The sequence below is a fragment of the Rhinolophus ferrumequinum genome, unplaced genomic scaffold (genome assembly GCF_004115265.2).
Source record: "Rhinolophus ferrumequinum isolate MPI-CBG mRhiFer1 unplaced genomic scaffold, mRhiFer1_v1.p scaffold_97_arrow_ctg1, whole genome shotgun sequence".
Taxonomy (NCBI): domain Eukaryota; kingdom Metazoa; phylum Chordata; class Mammalia; order Chiroptera; family Rhinolophidae; genus Rhinolophus; species Rhinolophus ferrumequinum.
Genome location: NW_022680456.1, coordinates 11,940 through 31,627, shown reverse-complemented (window position 1 = coordinate 31,627; position 19,688 = coordinate 11,940). Strand labels below are relative to the sequence as shown.

The 19,688-nt window shown below is 41.4% G+C and overlaps 1 pseudogene; it reads right to left on the bottom strand.

The window, feature by feature from the left end:
* Nucleotides 1-17,362: 17,362 nt before the first annotated feature.
* LOC117020146 (cytochrome c oxidase assembly protein COX19-like) lies at nt 17,363-17,680 on the bottom strand (annotated as a pseudogene).
* Nucleotides 17,681-19,688: the final 2,008 nt, after the last annotated feature.

Here is a 19,688-nt window from a genome sequence, read left to right as displayed (position 1 = left end):
CATTTACATTGAAAGTAATTTTAGGGTGACGTCATAGGAATGGCAGCAGTGAGGTGGTCTTCTTGAGTTCTCCTCTGGAACTTACCACAAATTGAACATCTATAACCCATCAGAGGACTCTCTGCTCATCACACAGAACAGCTAAGAGACCCGCACGAGGATTATGTGAAGGTGGGCAAACTGGGTGAAGAGGGAAGGGAGCGGAGTGGAGACTGTGGCCCACATCCACGGCTGTGGAGATACAGGGGATCCCAGGACAGAACAGAGACCACAAGAGCCAGGAAGTGGTCTCTTTTCCTGCATCCCACAGCTGATCTCTCCTGCTGAGAGAGCAGCATATCCAGCGTTTGAGGCAGTAACCTCAGCTGAGACCTCCAGCCGGGCCCTAGGTTGTACAAAGGACATAAACATCATACTCCCCCCCCACTCTCCCACTCCCACCCCCTCCCTTCCAGAGACTCAAGCTGGCCTCTGAACAGAGGAGTAGTGTCAGATTACAGAGGAGAAGTAGCGCTCAGGATCTAGGAGGACCCGGTTTGCAGCTCTGACCCAGGAAAGAGGCTGGGAAGAGTGTGACACTGCTGGGCTGGGAGAGAGAAGACTCCTCTACCCCCAGCCCCCACCCTTTCTGGCCTGCCTAGGGCAAGGCAATTACAACTGCAGAGACACTCCAGGGATCAGCAGTAAGTGGCAGAGGCAGCTCCGAGCTTTCAGCAGCTCAAAAATCTCGCGCCCCCCCCCCCATACACACACACAAACACACGGAAGAAGTGCCCTAAGACTCAGGAGACCTGGGCACAGGGCTGGCTGTGTTACTCTCAGTGAGCATATATGCAGGCAAGAGCAGAAACTGCACTGACTTTGTGAAAACTACCATCCAGACTCCATAGCCCCACTCATCTAGACCTGCACTCCCAGGGTCACTCTGGGCACCAGGTGACCGGCTCTGCCTGCACAAGATGCAAAGGACTCTTTGGTACAACAGAGGACAACCTGGAGATTACTTGGTGGGCTTAAGCCAAGACTGGCACTGCTTTTTTTGTTTTGTTTTGTTTTGTATTTTTTATATTTTTGCCTGTGTTGAGTGTGGGTTATCGGTTGTTTTTACATGTGAATGTATTTGGTTTTTTCTTTGTTGTTGTTGTTGTTGTTGTGCTTGGTGATTTGCTTTGTTCTGAAATTGCCCTACTGCAGGGCCCAGCCCAAGAGGCACAGGATTCAAAACACCCAAAGGCCAACTCCAGACCAAACCGGAGTATTACTGGGTTTGACCTACAAGTGACACACCCAGAGAGAATTCTCTATAGGCACAAGAGCCCATGGGGGCCAAGCCTCATTTGAGTGGTCAACCCTCATGCAGCAGATCATCCACTGTGGGCAGAGCCAAGTTTCACAACTAGTCAACCTAGGATTCAATCCCACCTACTGACAAGCCAAAAGCAATTAAAGTTCAACTTTAACAGGACAATATACACAACACAAGGGTCACCTTTGGAGCACACACACAGGAGAATAGGGAAGTAGTGCAACTGAAATATAAAGGAAACATACTACAGAAGATAACCCAGCAAAACTCAAGAACCCTAGGGGATCTGCCTAATACATCGAAGCAAACACAAAGAGTCAGCCAGAATGGGGAAACAAAAGAACAGAAGAAACCTCCAAAACTGGAACAAAATGAAATAGAGGTAACCAACCTATCAGAGACAGAGTTCAGAACACTGATGATGAGAATGTTTAAGGATCTTAGTGACCACATAAAGAAGGATACAGAAATCATAATGAACAACCAGTAACCAGTCAGAACTGAAGAATACAATAACTGAAATAAACAACACACTTGAAGGAATTACCAGCAGGTTAGATGAGGCAGAGGATCGAATCAGCGACTTAGAAGACAGGTTAGCAGAGATCACCAAAATGGAACAACAAAAAGAAAAAAGAATAAAAAAACAATGAAAATGGTTTAAGAGACCTCTGGGATAACATCAAGCACAACAACATGCACATCATAGGAATACCAGAAGGTGAAGAGAGGGAGCAAGGGATCGAGACCATATTTGAAGTAATAATGACCGAACACTTCCCTAACCTGGTGAAGGAAAGTGACATACAAGCCCAGGAAAGTGCAGAGAGTTCCAACCAGAATAAACTGAAACAGGTCCACACCAAGACACATTATAGTTAAAATGGCAAAGGTTAAAGACAAAGAGAGAATCCTAAAAGCAGCAAGAGGAAGACAGTGGGTTATATACAAGGGAACTCCTGTAAGACTATCAAATGACTTTTCTACAGAAACTTTGCGGGCCAGGAGGGAGTGGCAGGAGGTACTCAAAGAGATGAAAAACAAAGGCCTACAACTCAGATTGTTTTATCCAGCAAGGCTATCATTTAAAATTGAAGGAGAGATAAAGAGCTTCCCAGAAACGAATAAGTAAAAGGAATTTATTACTGACAACCCAGCATTGTGGGAAATATTAAAAGGGCTCCTGTAAACAGAAGAAAGATGAAAACAATCTAACTACAAATAAAAAAAAAAATAGCTGGGCCGGCCCGGTGGCTCAGGCAGTTAGAGCTCCATGCTCCTAACTCCGAAGGCTGCCCGTTCGATTCCCACATGGGCCAGTGGGCTCTCAACCACAAGGTTGCCAGTTCAATTCCTTGACTCCTGCAAGGGATGGTGGGCAGCGCCCCCTGCAACCAGCAATGGCAACTGGACCTGGAGCTGAGCTGGGCTCTCCACAACTAAAACCGAAAGGACAACAACTTGAAGCTGAACGGCACCCTCCACAACTAAGATTGAAAGGACAACAACTTGACTTGGAAAAATGTCCTGGATGTACACACTCTTCCCCAATAAAGTCCTGTACCCCTTCCCCAAAAAAAAGAATCTTAAAAAAAAATTTCAGAAGGGGCAGTTTTAACAATAGAAGTCTCCCTGTCCAGCCTTGCTCCCCTTTAAAAAAAAAATGGCAATAACTATGTACCTATCAATAATCACTTTAAATGTAAATGGATTAAATGCTACAATCAAAAGACATAGGGTGGTTGAGTGGATAAGAAAGCAAGACCCTTGCATATGCTGTATACAAGAGACTCACCTCGGATCAAAAGACACACAGGCTGAAAGTGAAGGGTTGGAGTAACATATTTCATGCAAATGGAAATGAGAAAAAAGCTGGAGTTGTAATACTTATATCTGATAAAATAGATTTTAAAAAGAAGAATATATTAAAAGACAAAGATGGGCACTACATAATAATAAAGGGATTGATCCAACAAGAGGACATAACCCTAGTAAACATCTGTACACCCAACATAGGAGCACCTAAATATATAAAACAGATATTGACTGACGTAAAGACAGATCAACATTTACAGCATCATAGTAGAGGACTTCAACACACCTCTGACAACAAGGGACAGGTCTTCCAGACAGAAAATCAATATGGAAACAACGGCCTTAAATGACACATTGGACCAGTTGGATTTAATCAATATTTTCAGAGCATTTCACTCCAAAGCTGCAAGATACATGTTCTTCTCAAGGGCACATGGAACATTTTCCAAGATATGCCACCTGTTAGGCCACAGAACAAGTCTTAATAAATTTAAGACAATTGAAATCATACCAATTGTCTTCTCTGACCACAGTGCTATGAAATTAGAAATGAACCTCAGGGAAAAACGTGGAAGACACACAAATACACGGAGACTGAATAACATGTTACTAAATAATGAATGGCTCAACAATGAGATCAAGGAAGAAAGCAAAAGATATCTCGAGACACACGAAATGAAAACACGACAACCCAAAATATATGCAATGCAGAGAAAGCAGTCCTAAGAGATAAATTCATAGCAATGCAGGCTAACCTAAAGAAACAAGAAAAATCACTAATCAACAGTTTATCTTCAGACTTAAGGGATCTGGAAAAAAACAACAAATCAAAATAAGCCTAAAAGGAGTACAAGGAAGGAGATAAAAGATCAGAGCAGAAATAAATGAAATAGAGACCAAAAAAAAAAAATATTCAAAAGATGAATGAATCCAAGAGCTGGTGTTTAAAGATAAACAAAACCAACAAACTTTTAGCCGAACTCATCAAAAAAAAAAAAAAAGAGAGAGAGAGAGAGAGAGAGGACCCAACTTAATAAAAGCAGAAATGAAAGAGGAGAATTGACGACAGACACCACAGAAATACAAAAAAAATTTAAGAATTTACTATGAGCAACTAGATGCCAACAAATTAGACAACCTGGAAGAAATGAACAATTTTCTCGAAGCATACAACCTTCCAAGGCTAACTCAAGAAGAAATGGAAAACCCTGAATAGACTGATTATCACCAGGGAAATTGAATCAGTAATCAACAAGCTCCCAACAAACAAAAGCCCTGAAAAATATGGGTTTACAGGTGAATTTTACAAAACGTTCAAAAAAAGAATTATCACCTATTCTCCTCAAATGATTCCAAAAAATCCAGAAGGAGGGAATGCTCCCAAACACTTTTTACGAGACCACTATCTCCCAGATCCCAAAATCAGACAAAACATTACAAAAAAGGAAAACTACAGCCCGATATCCCTAATGAACATAGATGCAAAACTCCTCAACAAAGTATTGGCAAACAGAATTCAGCAATACATTAAAAAGATCATACACCGTGATCAAGTGGGATTCATTCCTGGTATGCAAGGGTGGTTCAACATCCGCAAATAAATTAATGTGATACACCACATTAACAAAATGAAAAATAAAAATCATATGATCATATCAATAGATGCAGAAAAAGCATTTGACAAAATCCAGCAGCCAATTATGATAAAAACTCTTAAGAAAGTGGGAATAGAGGGACCACATCTCAACATAACAAAGGCCATATATAATAAACACACAGATAACATCATACTCAATGGGGTAAAGCTAAAGCCATTCCCCTTAAGATCAGGAACAAGGCAAGGTTGCCCACTTTCTCCACTTCTATTTTTTTTTAATTAAATTTTATTGGGGGTGACAGTTGTTAGTAAAGTTACATAGATTTCAGGTGTACAATTGTGTATTACATCATCTATAAATCCCATTGTGTGTTCACCACCCACTGTCAGTTCTCCTTCCATCACCATATTTTTGATCCCCTTTACCCTCATCTACCACCGTCCCCCCCTTAACCTCTGGTAACCACTAAACTATCTTGTCTGTGTCTATGAGTTTTTGTTTCTCATTTGTCTTGTTCTTTTGTTGTTTTTGGTTTATATGCCACATATCAGTGAAATCATATGGTTCTCTGCTTTTTCTGTCTGACTTATTTCGCTTAGCATTATATTCTCAAGATCCATCCATGTTGTCACAAATGGTTCTATTTCATCTTTTCTTACCGCCGAATAGTATTCCATTGTGTATATACCACAACTTCTTTATCCATTCATCTATCGAAGGACATTTTGGTTGTTTCCATGTCTTGGCCACCGTAAACAAAGCTGCAATGAACATTGGAGCACACGTGTCTTTATGGATAAATGTTTTCAGATTTTTTGGGTGGATACCCAGGAGAAGGGTTGCTGGGTCATACGGTAATTCTATTTTTAATTTTTTGAGGAACCTCCACACTGCCTTCCATAGTGGCTGCACCAGTTTGCATTCCCACCAACAGTGTATGAGGGTTCCTTTTTCTCCACAGCCTCTCCAACACATGTTACTATTTCTCTTGTTGATGATAGCCATTCTAACTGGGGTGAGGTGATATCTCATTGTGGTTTTTATTTGCATGTCTCTGATGATTAGTGATGTTGAGCATTTTTTCATATGTCTATTTGCCATTTGTATGTCCTCTTTGGAGAAATGTCTCTTCAGGTCCTCTGCCCATTTTTCAATTGGGTTGTTTGTTTTTTTGTTGTTGAGTTTCATGAGTTCCTTGTGCATTTTGGATATTAGCCCCTTATTGGAGGCACTGTTTGCAAAAATCTTCTCCCATTTAGTTGGTTGCCTCTTTATTTTGTTGATGGTTTATTTGCTGTGCAGAAGCTTTTAAGTTTGATATAGTCCCATTCATTTATTTTAGCTTTTACTTCCATTGTCTTTGGAGTCAAATTCGTAAAATGCTCTTTGAGCCCAAGGTCCATAAGTTTAGTACCAATGTTTTCTTCTATGCAGTTTATTGTGTCAGGGCTTATGCTTAAGTCTTTGATCCATTTTGAATTGATTTTGGTACATGGTGCCAGATAGCAGTCCAGTTTCATTCTTTTGCATGTGACTTTCCAATTTCTCACAGTATATATTGAAGAGGCTTTCTTTTCTCCATTGTACGTTTTGGCTTTTTTTAAAAAATAAAAATTTCTTTCCATATTGATGTGGGTTTATTTCTTGGTTTTCAATTCTATTCCATTGGTTGGTTTGTCTATTTTTCTACTGATACCATGCTGTTTTCATTATTGGTGCTCTGTAATACGAGCTGAAGTCAAGGAGTGTGATACTTCCAGCATTGTTCTTTTCTCTTAGGATTGCTTTGGCTTTTCAGAGTCTTCTGTGGTTCCATTCAAATCTGGTGATTTTTTGTCTACTTGTTTAAAAAATGCCATTGGGATTTTGATGGGGATCACATTAAATCTGTATATTGCTTTGGGTAATATGGCCATTTCAACTATGTCAATTCTTTCAATCCATGAACACGAAATGTCTTTCCGTTTCTTTTTTTTCTTCTTCAATTTCTTTTAAAAATGTCATATAGTTTTCAGTATATAGGTCTCTCACATCCTTGGTTAAGTTTATTCCTAGGTATTGTATTCTTTTTGTTGCAATTGCAAAAGGAATTCTTGTTTTTTTTTTCCCCCCCCTGAAGTTTCATTGTTAGTATATAGGAATGCAATGGACTTTTCCACGTCAATTTTGTAGCTGGCAACTTTACTATATTTATTTATTCTTTCTAATAGCTTTTTGGTGCAGTCTTTGGGGTTGTCAATATATAGCATTGGGTCATCTGCAAAAAGTGACAATTTAACTTCTTCATTCCTTATGTGGATGCCTTTTATTCCTTTCTCTTGCTGGATCGCTCTGGCTAGGACTTCCAACACTATGTTGTAAAGAAGAAGTGATAGGGGTCAGCCTGTCGTGTTCCTGAACATTGAGCAAAGGCTTCAGTTTTTCGCCGTTAATTACAATATTAGCTGAGGGTTTGTCATATGGCCTTTATTAGGTTAAGGTGTTCTCGTTCTATACCAATTTTATTAAGTTTTAATCATAAATGGATGTTGTATCTTGTCAAATGCTTTTTGGATCAGTTGATATATCATATAACTTTTGTCCTTTATTTTGTTTATGTGATGTATCACATTGATTGGTTTGCATGTGTTGAACCATCCTTGTGCCCTTGGGATGAACCCCACTTGGTCATGATGTATAATTTTTTAATGCACTGTTGCATTCAATTTGCTGGAATTTTGTTATGGATTTTTGCCTTTGAATTTTGTTTTGGGTTTTTGCCAGCCTCAGCTATACTGGTCTGTAATTTTCTTTTTTTGTGTTGTCCTTACCAGGTTTTGGTATCAGGGTAATGTTGGCCTCATAAATGAGTTAGGGAGTATTGTCTCTTCTTCAGTTTTTTGGAAGAGTTTGAGTAGGACATGTATTAGATCCTCTTTGAATATTTGATAGAATTCACTAGTGAAGCCATCTGTTCCTGGACGTTCGCTTTTGGGAAGGTTTTGGATGACTGATTCACTTTCCTTACTGTTGATCAATCTATTTAGATTTTCTAATTCTTTGTGATTCAGCCTAGGAAGGCTGCATGTTTCTAAGAACATGTCCATTTCTTCTAGGTTATTGAGTTTGATGGCAGATAGTCCTTCATAGTATTCTTGGATGAAAATGTGTATTTCTGTAGTACCCATGGTAAGTTCTCTTTCATTTCTGATTTTCCTTATTTGTGTATTTTCTCTTTTTATCTTAGTGAGGCTATCCAAGGGTTTGTCAATTAAATTAATCTTTTCAAAGTACCAGCTCTTTGTTGCATGAATTATTTTCTATTGACCTTTTCTTCTCTTCTTCACTTAATTCTGCTCTGATTTTTACTATTTCCTTCCTTCTGGTAAATTTGGGTTTCATTTGTTCTTTTTTCTACTTCTTTGAGGGTGTGAGGTTGTTTATCTGGGATTTTTGTTCTTTCTTGAGACAGGCCTGTAATGATATAAATTTCCCTGTTATTACTGCTTTCGGTGCATCCTAATAATTTTGGTAGGATATATTTTCATTCTCATTTGTTTCTATGCAGCTTTTGATCTCTCATCTTATTTCTTCTTTGACCCAGTTGTTTTTTAAAAGCATGTTGTTTAATAGCCACAATTTGTGGTTATTCCTGCTTTCTTTTGCAGTTGATAGGCTTGTGATCAGAAAATATGCGTGGTATGATTTCAATCTTCTTAAATTTGCTGGGGTTAGTTTTATGTCCCAATATATGGTCTATCCTTGAGAATGCCCCATGTACACTAGAAAAGAATGTATAGTTGATGTTCTAGGATGAAGTACTCTATAAACATCAGTTATGTCTATTTCATCTAATGTGTTATTTAGGGCTGCTATTTCGTTATTTTCCATTTGGATGATCTATCCATAGCTGTCAATGATGTATTTAGGTCCCCTAGTATAATTGTGTTTTAGTCAGTTTCTCCGTTTAGTTCTGTTAGTAGTTGTTTTGTGTATTTTGGTGCTCCCTGATTGGGGGCATAATTATTGATGACTGTTATGTCTTCTTGTTGTATAGTCCCCTTTATTATGAAATGTCCATCTTTGTCTCTTGTTACCTTTTTTTATCCTGAACTCTGTTTCATCTGATATCAGGGTGGCTACACCTGATTTTCTCTGAATACCATTTGCTTGGAGTGTCAATTTCCACCCTTTCATTTTGAGTCTATGCTTGTCCTTGTAGCTGAGATGTGTCTCTTGGAGACAGCATATGGTTGGGTTTAGTTTTTTTATCCAATCTGCTACTCTGTGCCTTTTTATTGGTGAGTTCAGTGCATTTACATTTATGGCGATTACTGATATATGAAAATTTCCTATCATTCTGTTTTCAGTTTTCTGGTATGACTGCATCTCCATTGTTTCTTTGCCTTTTTGTTGTTGTCTATTATTTCTGTGTGGTGGTATTCTATGATTTTTTCCGTCTTTTTCTTCTTTTTTTACAGTATATATTTCAGTTCTGGATTTTTTTTTTTGAGTGTTTACCATTAAGTTTATATAAAATAAAGTTTGGTATTTAGAGTATTCCTTTTTCTTCAGCACGCTTTCTTTCTCCATTCCCATATTCCAGTTGAGGTCTTTACTCTCCCCCTTTTTATGTTTTGTTTGCCACACATTGTCCCTGTTGATGGTCCTCGAATAGCTCCTTTAGTATTTCTTGTAGTGCAGGTCGTGTACTGGAAAATTCACTCAGCTTCTGAATATCTGGAAAGGTCTTTATTCCTCCTTCATATCTAAAGGATATCTTTGCGGGGTACATTATTCTTGGCTTATAATTTCTCTCTTTCAATCGTTTGAATATTTGGTTCCACTCCCCCTGGCTTGTAGAGTTTCTGCTAAAAATCTGATGATAATAATGGGCTTTCCTTTGTAGGTTAGTGTCTTCTTTTCCTGGCTTCCTTGAGGATTCTTTCTTTGTCGTTGATTTTTGACAGCTTCAATACAACGTGCCTTGGAGAAGGCCTGTTGGGGTTGAGGTAATTAGGTGTGCTGTTTGCTTCTTGGATTCGAGGATCCAGTTCTTTCCACAAGTTTGGAAAGTTCTCGTCAACTATTTGTTTGAATATACTCTCTGTTCCCTTCTCTCTTTCTTCTCCTTCTGGTATGCCCATTATTCTTATATTGCTCTTTCTGATGGAGTCAGAAAGTTCTTGTAGAGTTCTTTCATTTCTTTTAAGTCTCAAGTCTCTTTCTTCCATCCGTGTCATTTCCAGGTTTCTATCTTCGATGTCACTGATTCTTTCCTCCATCTGGTCAACTCTACTTCCTAAGCTGGTGTCGCATCCAGCGCAACATGGGGAGTGTGGATGCGAGAAGGGGCAGCTTTGGGTTAAGTTTTTAAGAAAGAAAGAAACAGAGACTTAATGCAGTTTAAATATCAGAAGGCCAGGGGTCTCCAGTCATGAAAGACTGGAGCCTAGAATGAAGCCAACTGGTGGTTTTTATTGGTAAGTACACAAGGGAATGTTGTTGTTTTTGACACGGTCTGTGAGACTCTTTTATCATGTTTTAGAAATAACCAAACAAACAAATTGATTGATCTTCAAACAACCAAAGTAGAAAGTCCTTGATATGAGATATATGACTCCCTTGAGGGAAAATATCACATGTTGAAATTGTTTTACAGAGCTGAGCAGAGAGAGCTTAATCTTATCGCTCTAAAGACTCTTCTCACAATTAAGTGAGAGGGGAAAGCCAGAGTACCAGCAGCTTTTCTCAGCAGAGGGAAGGGGAGACAAGGCCCCTTCCCAAATCTTTCTAAGGAAGCTCATTGGGGGTCTCCATGGGGTTCCACCTGGCTTGAGTTGTGCCCCCCATGGGGAATCTTACTCGTCATTGTCTGCAAACCCTCTTTTGGCGACCAGACAGAGAGACATGAGGTGTAAAACATTGAGATAAGCAAAGTCCCAAAGAGGCACAGTCTCACGGATTTTTCTCTCCTCAAAGACACGAGGGGGGGGGGGAGTGCGCAGCAATCGGCTAGGCTGTTGTGTGACAACAAGCTGGCTATTTCATTCTTAATTTCTTCTATTTCATTCTTAATCTCCAGAAATCTATTTGGTTCTTTTGTAAAATTCCAATCTCTTTCGTAAAATGCTCATGTTGTTCCTTGATTGTGTTTCTGAGTTCTTTAAACTGCCTTTCTGATTTTCTTGCATCTCATTGAGTTTTTTCAGAACTGCAATCTTGAATTCTGTCATTTAAGTAACATATTTCCATATTTTTAACTTCATTTTCTGGAGACTTTTCACTTTCTTTCTGAGCTGTCTTGTTGCCTTGGTTATTCATGGCAATTAATGATTTATTATTTCTCTTCTAGACATCTACAGGAGTGGGTTCTGCAACAGGTTGATAGGAAGAGGTCTTTCTTTTGTTTTCCAGTAAGTGTTGGTAGAATGTTTTATTTTCTCCCTGACTGCAGCCATGTTTCTCTCTCACACTGTAGTGTTATGTTTTCTCTGCACTATTGTAGTTTCTCACACAATGGGGGGATTCCCTGGAAGGTAGGCTTCTCCTCTGTCAACAGTTCACCTGGGTCATAGGACGCCGAGTCCCTGTGGGGATGTGGAGAGCTTTTGAAGTTCCAAAGCTCTTCCTGCACCAGATTTAGAGCTCGTGTGTTTCAGCAGTTCTGTTTACTCCTGTAGGGATCCGCCCAGATAGGTGGGGTAGGGGCGGGGTGAGTTGTGAGAGGTGGCCCAGAGCAATGGTGGCAACCACCACCACAGCCGGTCCTGCTTCCCTGGCTCCCTCCCCTTTGCTGGAACTAGTTGGGCTGCGAGCCCGTGTCTGCACACCACAGTTCTCAGAACTGCAAATATTCTGTTCTTTTGATCTGACACTCTATTGTTCCACTTCTAGCTGGGCAGGTGGGCGGGGTGAGTTCTGGGAGGGTAGGGAGGGGCTAGTCTCAGTGCCTAAGGCTTCCGTTCTCTACTCGTCAGTGAGGGCTTAAACCACCGTTTTCAGCCTTCTTCCCTCAGTCTTTGCTCCGAGGTCTGTGCCGTGATCGTTGGGGTCAGCTGTGTTATATGCTGTCCCCTCAGCCCTGTGGGCCATAAATGGAGCCCTAGCAGTCGGAGTTCTTCCCTCTCCCGCAGCTGCAGTAGTTCTGGGATGCAGCGAGCTTGGAGCACTGAGCTAGGTCTGCGTCCTGTGCCTGTGCGGCTCCATTTCCACACTTCTCCCTTCCATCCTCCCCTGCTCGCATAATTTGCCCACCTTTAGGTGAATTCAGCAGTGACTCTTCATCTTGCCTGTGTGCTGTGCAGGGTCCTTTGTGGACTTATAGTTGTTTGATTTGTTGTAAATTCCAGGGAAGATTTCCAGAGGCTCACGTCATGGCGACATTTTGATGACCGCCTTTTGGGGTTTTTTTAAGCTAATGATTTTATTGTTTGTATGTAAACAAGACATGCTTGTAATAAAATATGTGGGGAAAGTTACGTGTTAAGCTGTCCAGGGAAGAGGTGTCATGAACAGACTCCAGATATGTCTCGTCGACAGAAACTAGGAACTGCCTAGGTAGACAGACACTTCACAAGAATGGGGCCGTTCATACATATAGTGGCTGGTTCTGACTTTCTGAGCCTTTTTATTGGCAGCATAGACACCCCCTCTCTTTTGTTTGCCAGCCAAGTAAGTGCCCAAAGTTTCAGGAGAACATGGATTTACATTCAGCCCTGAGGGGTGCTGTCCATGACTGGGTTGCTGTGAGAATCAGGACAAACCCCACAGCTGCCCCAGAGCACGAGTCCTGGGGGCAGGGCTCAGATGTCAGTGGGCACAAACACGCACTGAGCAGCTCAGAGATGCTCCCCAATCACGGCCAGTGGCCTTCGGTCTGGGGCGGTGTGCTGGGCACATAACGGCTTTGTCCCCACAGCCTTAGTCAGCCTACAGGTGTGATTAGGGATGTGGAGGCCAGAGGTGGTCCTGGACAATCTGGGTGGACAAGGCATCATGATGTCCTTACAGGAGACCAGAGTCAGAGAGAAGATGAGGACGGGCAGAGGCCAGGGAGGAGGAGGGACAGGGACACATGAAAGGCACGTGGGTGCCTCTCGAAGCTGGAAGAGGCAGGAAGCGTTTTCCCCAGAGTCTCAGGCGCATTTCACACTCCTCTGCAGAATAATGTGATGCATTCCTGTTGTTTAAGCCACTGCGTTTATGGTGACGTTTTAGAGCAAGGGTAGTAAGCTTTTACAGAACTCTTCAGGAGGGGAGATCTGGCTAGCTTCTGAATGCTGGGACATCACTGGCAGTGGGGGGACAGAGCTCTGCACCCGAGCTCCCTGATCAGCCTTGTGTGGATGAGGTAGGTAGCTGGAGCGAGCCAGATTAAGGAGGGCCCCAGCCTAAGCCTGGCTGCCTGATTTCTGACCTCTCTTGCCTCGGGAGAGCCTTTGGAAAACATCCTGGAAATTGTCTTTTGGTGCCTTTTAATAATACTGTTGCATATCCTGATGACTGTACATGAGAAAGAAAACACATTCTTTACAGAACAAGTGATGGACTACCACAAACATCTGGTGGCCGCTTTGGCAGCGGCAGGCAGGACTTCTGGCTCCTAAGCATCAGAGGCAGCTCAGGAAGCTGCTGCTCCTTTGTGAGGAAGTCAGCTGGTCCCCCCACCACCACTATGTTCAGACTGCTCCTCTTCCTCCTGTCCTCTGTCCTCCCAGATCATTTACGCCTTCATTGCCCTACTTGAAATTGAGTGAATGTATGTGAAAATGAGAGCTTATTCAATCGTGTATAGAGAGTTCCACTACAAAGGGTTTGCTACAAAATGTGTACACTTATCAATCATTTCAGACTTTCAAAAAGTTGCAAAAATCGGACCAAGTTCGTGTGCCTGCTTCTCCAAATAACATTTCAGTTAATCACAGAACAAGCATCCAAGAGCCCAGGACCGATCTGTAGAGCTGGGGTCCTGCCCACTGCCCACAGTTCCTTCCCGCATCCTCACATCTGGGACAGCCCCTCAGTGTGCCTCTCAGGGCGTGACACTTCTGAAGAGCGCTGGTCCTCATCTGTAGATGGTCCCTCAGTAGATTGAGGTTACCCATTCTTGGCAAGAAAACCTCAGAAGTGATGCTGTGCCTAGTTGGGGTACCAGGTGGGGGCACCAGCTGTGGAAAAGCCCCTCTCCCAGTGTGACCAGCTGGTTATGGTGACCACACTGTACGTCTCTTGTCCCCTTAGTAATCACTAAACGACTGAGTGCAGGTCTCAGGGCAAGGCCAACACCCCGACCATATCACATGCCACCCACTAACCCCACTGATGTTCCTGTCTGCAACCTTGGTTAGTGCAGTGTTTTCCAATGGTAGCTCGTCCCCTCAGGAGCTATTCCTCCTGCTGCTGAATCGGTCATTCAGCAGTTTGCATCAACGTGAACTCCTGGGTAGTAATTTATTCTGAGGGCTATAACCCATTACTATCTTCCTGTTGTTGCAGTGTGTCCCAGATTTGGCCATTGGGAGCGCCTCTACGTGGCCTCCTGGTTTTCAACAGGCCTCCTGGTTTTCAACAAGCCCCATAAGTTTTCCAGCAATTGCTTGGTTCAGACACGAGATGGTCCAGGCTCACCTTGGACTTTCCTGGCCTTGGCCCTGGAGTCAGCCATTTCAAGGAGCCCTGTCCTTTTGCTGGAGACATTGTTGGAACCCAGGATCTGAGCTCTGGGTGTGCACCCTACCACTGGGTTTCTCTGCTTCCAAGTAGGGTTTCCAGGCGGGAATTCCCACCTGTTCTCAGGAATTTTTTTCACTTTCCCGTTCCTGAATCCCGAGAAAAGTTGGTCGGCAAATTGGGAAAATTGGCTCCTTGAACCCAGTAATACTCACAATGGGAAATAAACATACTACTCACAATGTATCTCTTAGACACTTTCGTATTTCTCGCTAGGGTTTCCGGGTGGGAATTACCACCCGTTCTTGGGAATTTTTTTCGCTTTTCCATTCCCAAATCCAGAGAAACATTGGTTGGGAAATCGGGAAAATCGGCTCCTTGAACCCAGATGTTTGGTAGTATTGGCCATCACTTTGTGGAAAAGATTCATCGCGGAGAACAGAAAACAGTTTATATCTCGGGATTTGGGAATGGGAAAGCAAAAAAAATTCCTGAGAATGGGTGGGAATTCCCGCCTGGAAACCCTACTTCCAGGCCCCAGTGCTCAGCTGGAAACATCTGTATGAAGTCGCACCACATACACACATGTCTATTTCTGTATGTAGCTGCTGTCCTATGTCAGCAAACTAGTTTGTCAAATGCAGCTCTTACCCACAGCATACCCCTAGCTTCTTCAGTCTGCGGATACAGTTCCAGAACTGTCATCCATGTTAAAAACAAACTAACTAGAACACACAATCTTGTCTTTTTGTCTCTCGGTTTGGTCAAAATCCTGCTTCCTAAGTCACTCAGCTGTTGTGTCCCCTCCACTGTCATCGTGGTAAAAGTTCACATTTGTAACATGGTGTGGGTGTTCCATTTTGGGTCCCCACTCCCTGTCTTATTTTTCAAGCATGTTGGACATGAATGTCAATGATCCTTCTCACCAGTTTCTGGTTTGTCCTTCAGTTTATTTTTTGTACAAATACATGGATATTTCTGGAGTTTCTTACATCTCTTTCTTTCCCTTTTTTTAAAAAAATTGTTTTATTGGGGAATATTGGGGAACAGTATGTTTTTCCAGGACCCATCTGTTCCAAGTCAAGTTGTTGTTTTCATTCTAATTGTGGGGAGTGCAGCTCACTGGCCCATGTGCAAATCGAACCGGCAACCTTGGTGTTAGGAGCACTGCACTTCAACCAACTGAGCCAACTGGCAGTCCCACATAGCTTTCTTTTCAACGTGCTATAGATGCACTTTTGGATTCCGCTTTTTTCACTTAACAGTATGTTTGTGATTCGAAATCATTCCATGTCAGCTGAGAGATGCCCACATAATCCCCAGTTTTGGGGGGCTGCATGCACTGTGCTGTCTGGATGAGCCAGTTTACTCAAACACTCGTATGGATGGGTTCTTGGGGCACTTCATGGTTTGTAACTACAAACAATGCTGCAATAAATAACTGTGTATGTAATTTTGTGCTGTTGGAAAATACAAAATAGTTGATGGCTCTGTTTGGTTTGGTGATAAAAACCAAGACTTCATAAACTAGACAATATGCAAAAAATCTGCAGCGTACCATCAAAAGATTCCGTTAGAGACCAAACAATGAACAGTGATGAGCTGAAGACAGGAAATTGGTGCCACCCATCAACATGGCAAATGGTGCCAAGTGGGCACTGGAGGAATGGAGTCAGTTTGGGAGGGACATCATTCAGGGGGGTCTCAAGAATAGACGTCCATCACTGCAGGACTGAAAACAGGGTTTTAACGCAAATATCTGAACAGGGGAGAGAGATGCCTTATCACCAATTTCCGAGGATTGGAGGGCAGTAATTTCCTGGAGCCCAGGCTGGTCAAGGTCGCTGTCCCCACCTGCAGGAGCCTGGAGAAGATACAGCCACTGCCAGGGCTGCTGTCCGAGAGAGACATACCCCAAATTATCCCATCACCATCTTCACTGGCCACATCGGATGAAGGCCAGCTGACTAGGACTCAGGGAAGGAAGGCTGTGCCAGGGAGGGGGGACAGGTCCAAAGGCAAGCAGGTCCAGACCCACATGCACTCAGTGTTCTGTTTGTGGTTCTGAACCCTGCTCAAATACCAAAATCCCCAAAACTCCTGGCTCAGGATTTGGATACCTCTTTGGTTCAAATGCCCCACAGGGAATTCTGGTATCAGCTGGGCTGCTGTGGTACCATTACTCTAACACGTTCTCAAAGTACCCAGGAGCAAGTGCTGGTGGGTGTTCTTGGGGGAAAAACTGGAAGGCACTACGTAAGTCTAACTACAAATATACTGGCATTCTGTTCTTCAGAGTTACAGCAAATGAGTAATTGAAATTAAACATCTAGTTTTAAAAATACAGTCTGATACAAATCAGTAAATGACTCTGTCATTAGAAATATATGTAGTGTTCAGGTATCCTCAGATAAAGATTGAGAAGTCAAACCTGACAAAAGCCACACCATTTCTCACTTCCTAGTTTGTCTTCTATATTGCTAAAAAAGAAAAAAAAATGCAAGGAAACCATTTTGCTAGGGATAGTTTTCTGACATCTGTCTACATTACAGTCTGAAATTCGTGAACATTTAGCATGCTGGTCTGAAAATATGTTCAGAGTATGATAATATAAAGCCACCAGTTCACAGGAGAGCCAAGCTGTCCACTCACTAATGAGACCTTCCTCAGCATTTCCCATCTGTCATGGGATCCAGGGACTCCGTCACACACATGGATTTAAAAATAAAACTTAACATTCAGGGGAAAATGAGAATCTAAAAGGAAGGATAATTTTTCAAACTAATCTGGGGGTTTCAGAGCATGAGCCATACCCCCAGCCGTGAGCCCTGCCCACCAAGGAGTTGTGTCTATTGTGATCTCGTGAGACACTTCGAGGCACTCCGGGTGCCCCTTTTTCAGTCACACCACCTCATAAGTAAACTGTCAAGGTGACAAGGTTAGTGCCACTGTCTGTCCCAGATGATCCCCAACAGAGCCCAGCAGTCTTCTTCCCATCAAAATTTAGCTTTTGTCTCTGATTTTCCATCTATCAAATTTCCAAATCCCAGTTTTTCCAGTGGTTCTTGTGCCATCAGTTGCCTCTCCATTCTGCGTTCTAAATATTTTGATTTGTTTCTGCACAAGCATTTTCAGAATTATTTTCACAGAGAAAATTCATGAATTTCTCCTTAAAGGTTTTACACTCACTGAAATGGTCCAGTGGGAAGCTGCCCTTGTCTGGGAACCACAGCTGGAAGCTCTAGGAACTGAAATTCATGGCCATCAATATGATGGCGGCAACAGAGCCCCCAAGCATGACACACGCCATACATAGGCCAGTCAGGCGAGCCTGCAATGGATTTTTGTACGTTGAATTTTGTACGTTGATTTTTGTACGTTGAAAGTTGCCAGCAACTTTACTGTATTTGGTTATTGTTTCTAGCAGCTTTTTGGTGGAGTCTTTAGGGTTTTTTATATATAGCATCATGTCATCTGCAAAAAGTGATGATTTAACTTCTTCATTCCCAATTCGGATGCCTTTTATTTTTTCTCTTGCCTGATTGCTCTGGCTAAGACTTCCAATACTATGTTGAATAACAGTGGTGATAGGGGACAACCCTGTCTTGTTCCTGAACATAAAGCAAAGGGTTCAATTTTTCACATAAGGGTTCAATTTTTCACTCAGTTATGATATTAGCTGAGGGTTTGTCATATATGGCCTTTATTATGTTAAGGTATTTTCCTTCTATACCTATTTTATTAAGTGTTTTAATCATAAATGAATGTTTATCTTGTCAAGCATCTATTCACATAACCATATAATTTTTGTCCTTTATTTTGTGTATGTGGTGTATCACATTGATTGATTTGTGTATGTTGAACCATTCTTCTGCCCCTGGGATGAACCCCACTTGGTCGTGATGCATAATCTTTTTAATGCATTGTTGTATTCGGTGTGCTAGAATTTTGTTTAGGATTTTTACGTCTGTATTCATCAGCGATATAGGTCTGTAATTTTATTTTGTGTGTGTGTGATCCTTACCAAGCTTTGATACTGTGTAATGTTGACCTCATAAAATGAGTTAGGGAGTATTGTCTCTATTTCAATTTTTTGGAAGAGTTTGAGGACAACAGGTGTTAGATCTCTTTGAATGTTTGGTAGGATTCACTAGTGAAACCATCTGGTCCTGGACCTTTGCTTTTGGGAAGGTTTTAGATGACTGATTCAATTTCCTTACTGTTGATCGGTCTACTTAGATTTTCTAGTTCTTCGTGATTCAGCCTAGGAAGGCTGGACCTAAGAACTTGTCCATTTCTTTTAGATTATTGAATTTGGTGGCATATACTCCTTCATAGTATTCTTGGATGATCCTTTGTGTTTCTGTGACATCCGTGATAACTTCTCTTTCATTTATGATTTTGTTTGTGTCTTTTCTTCTTTTATCTTACTGAGGGTAAGCAAGGGTTTGTCAACTTTATTAATCTTTTCAAAAACCAGTTCTTTGTTGCATGAATTTTTTTCTATTGTCTTGTTGCTCTCTATTTCATGTAGTTCTGCTCTGATTTTTATTATTTCCTTCCTTCTGTTGACTTTGCGTTTCATTAGGGTTTTTTTCTAGTTCTTTGAGGTTTAACGTGAGGTTGTCTACCTGGGATTTTTCTTCTTTCTTGACATAGGCCTGTAATGATATAAATTTCTCTCCTATTACTACTTTTGCTGCATCCTAATAATTTTGGTGGGATGTATTTTATTCTCATTTGTTGTTATATATCTTTTTATCTCTCCTCTTATTTCTTCTTTGACCCAGTTTTTCCTTAAAAGAATGTTATTTAATCTTCACATATTTGTGGTTCCTGCTTTCTTTTTGCAGTTGATATCCAATTTCAAAGCCTTGTGATCAGAGAATATGCTTGGTAGGATTTCAATCTTCTTAAATTTGCTGAGGCTAGTATTATGTCCCAATATATGGTCTATCCTTGAGAAAGTTCCTGTACACTAGAAAAAAATGTATAGTCTGATGTTTTAGGATGAAGTGCTCTGTAAATGTCAATTATGTCCACTTCATCTAATGTGCCATTTAGGGCTGATATTTCTTCATTTATTTTCTGTTTGAATGATCTATACATAGCTGTCAATTATGTGTTTAGGTCCCCTACTATAATTGTGTTTTGGTCAATTTCTCACTTTAGTTCTGTTAGTAGTTACTTTGTATATTTTGGTGCTCCCTGATTGGGGGCATAACATTGATGATTGTTACGTCTTGTATAGTTCCCTTTACCATTTATCAAAAATGTCCATCTTTGTCTCTTGTTATACTTTTTTTTATCCTGAATTC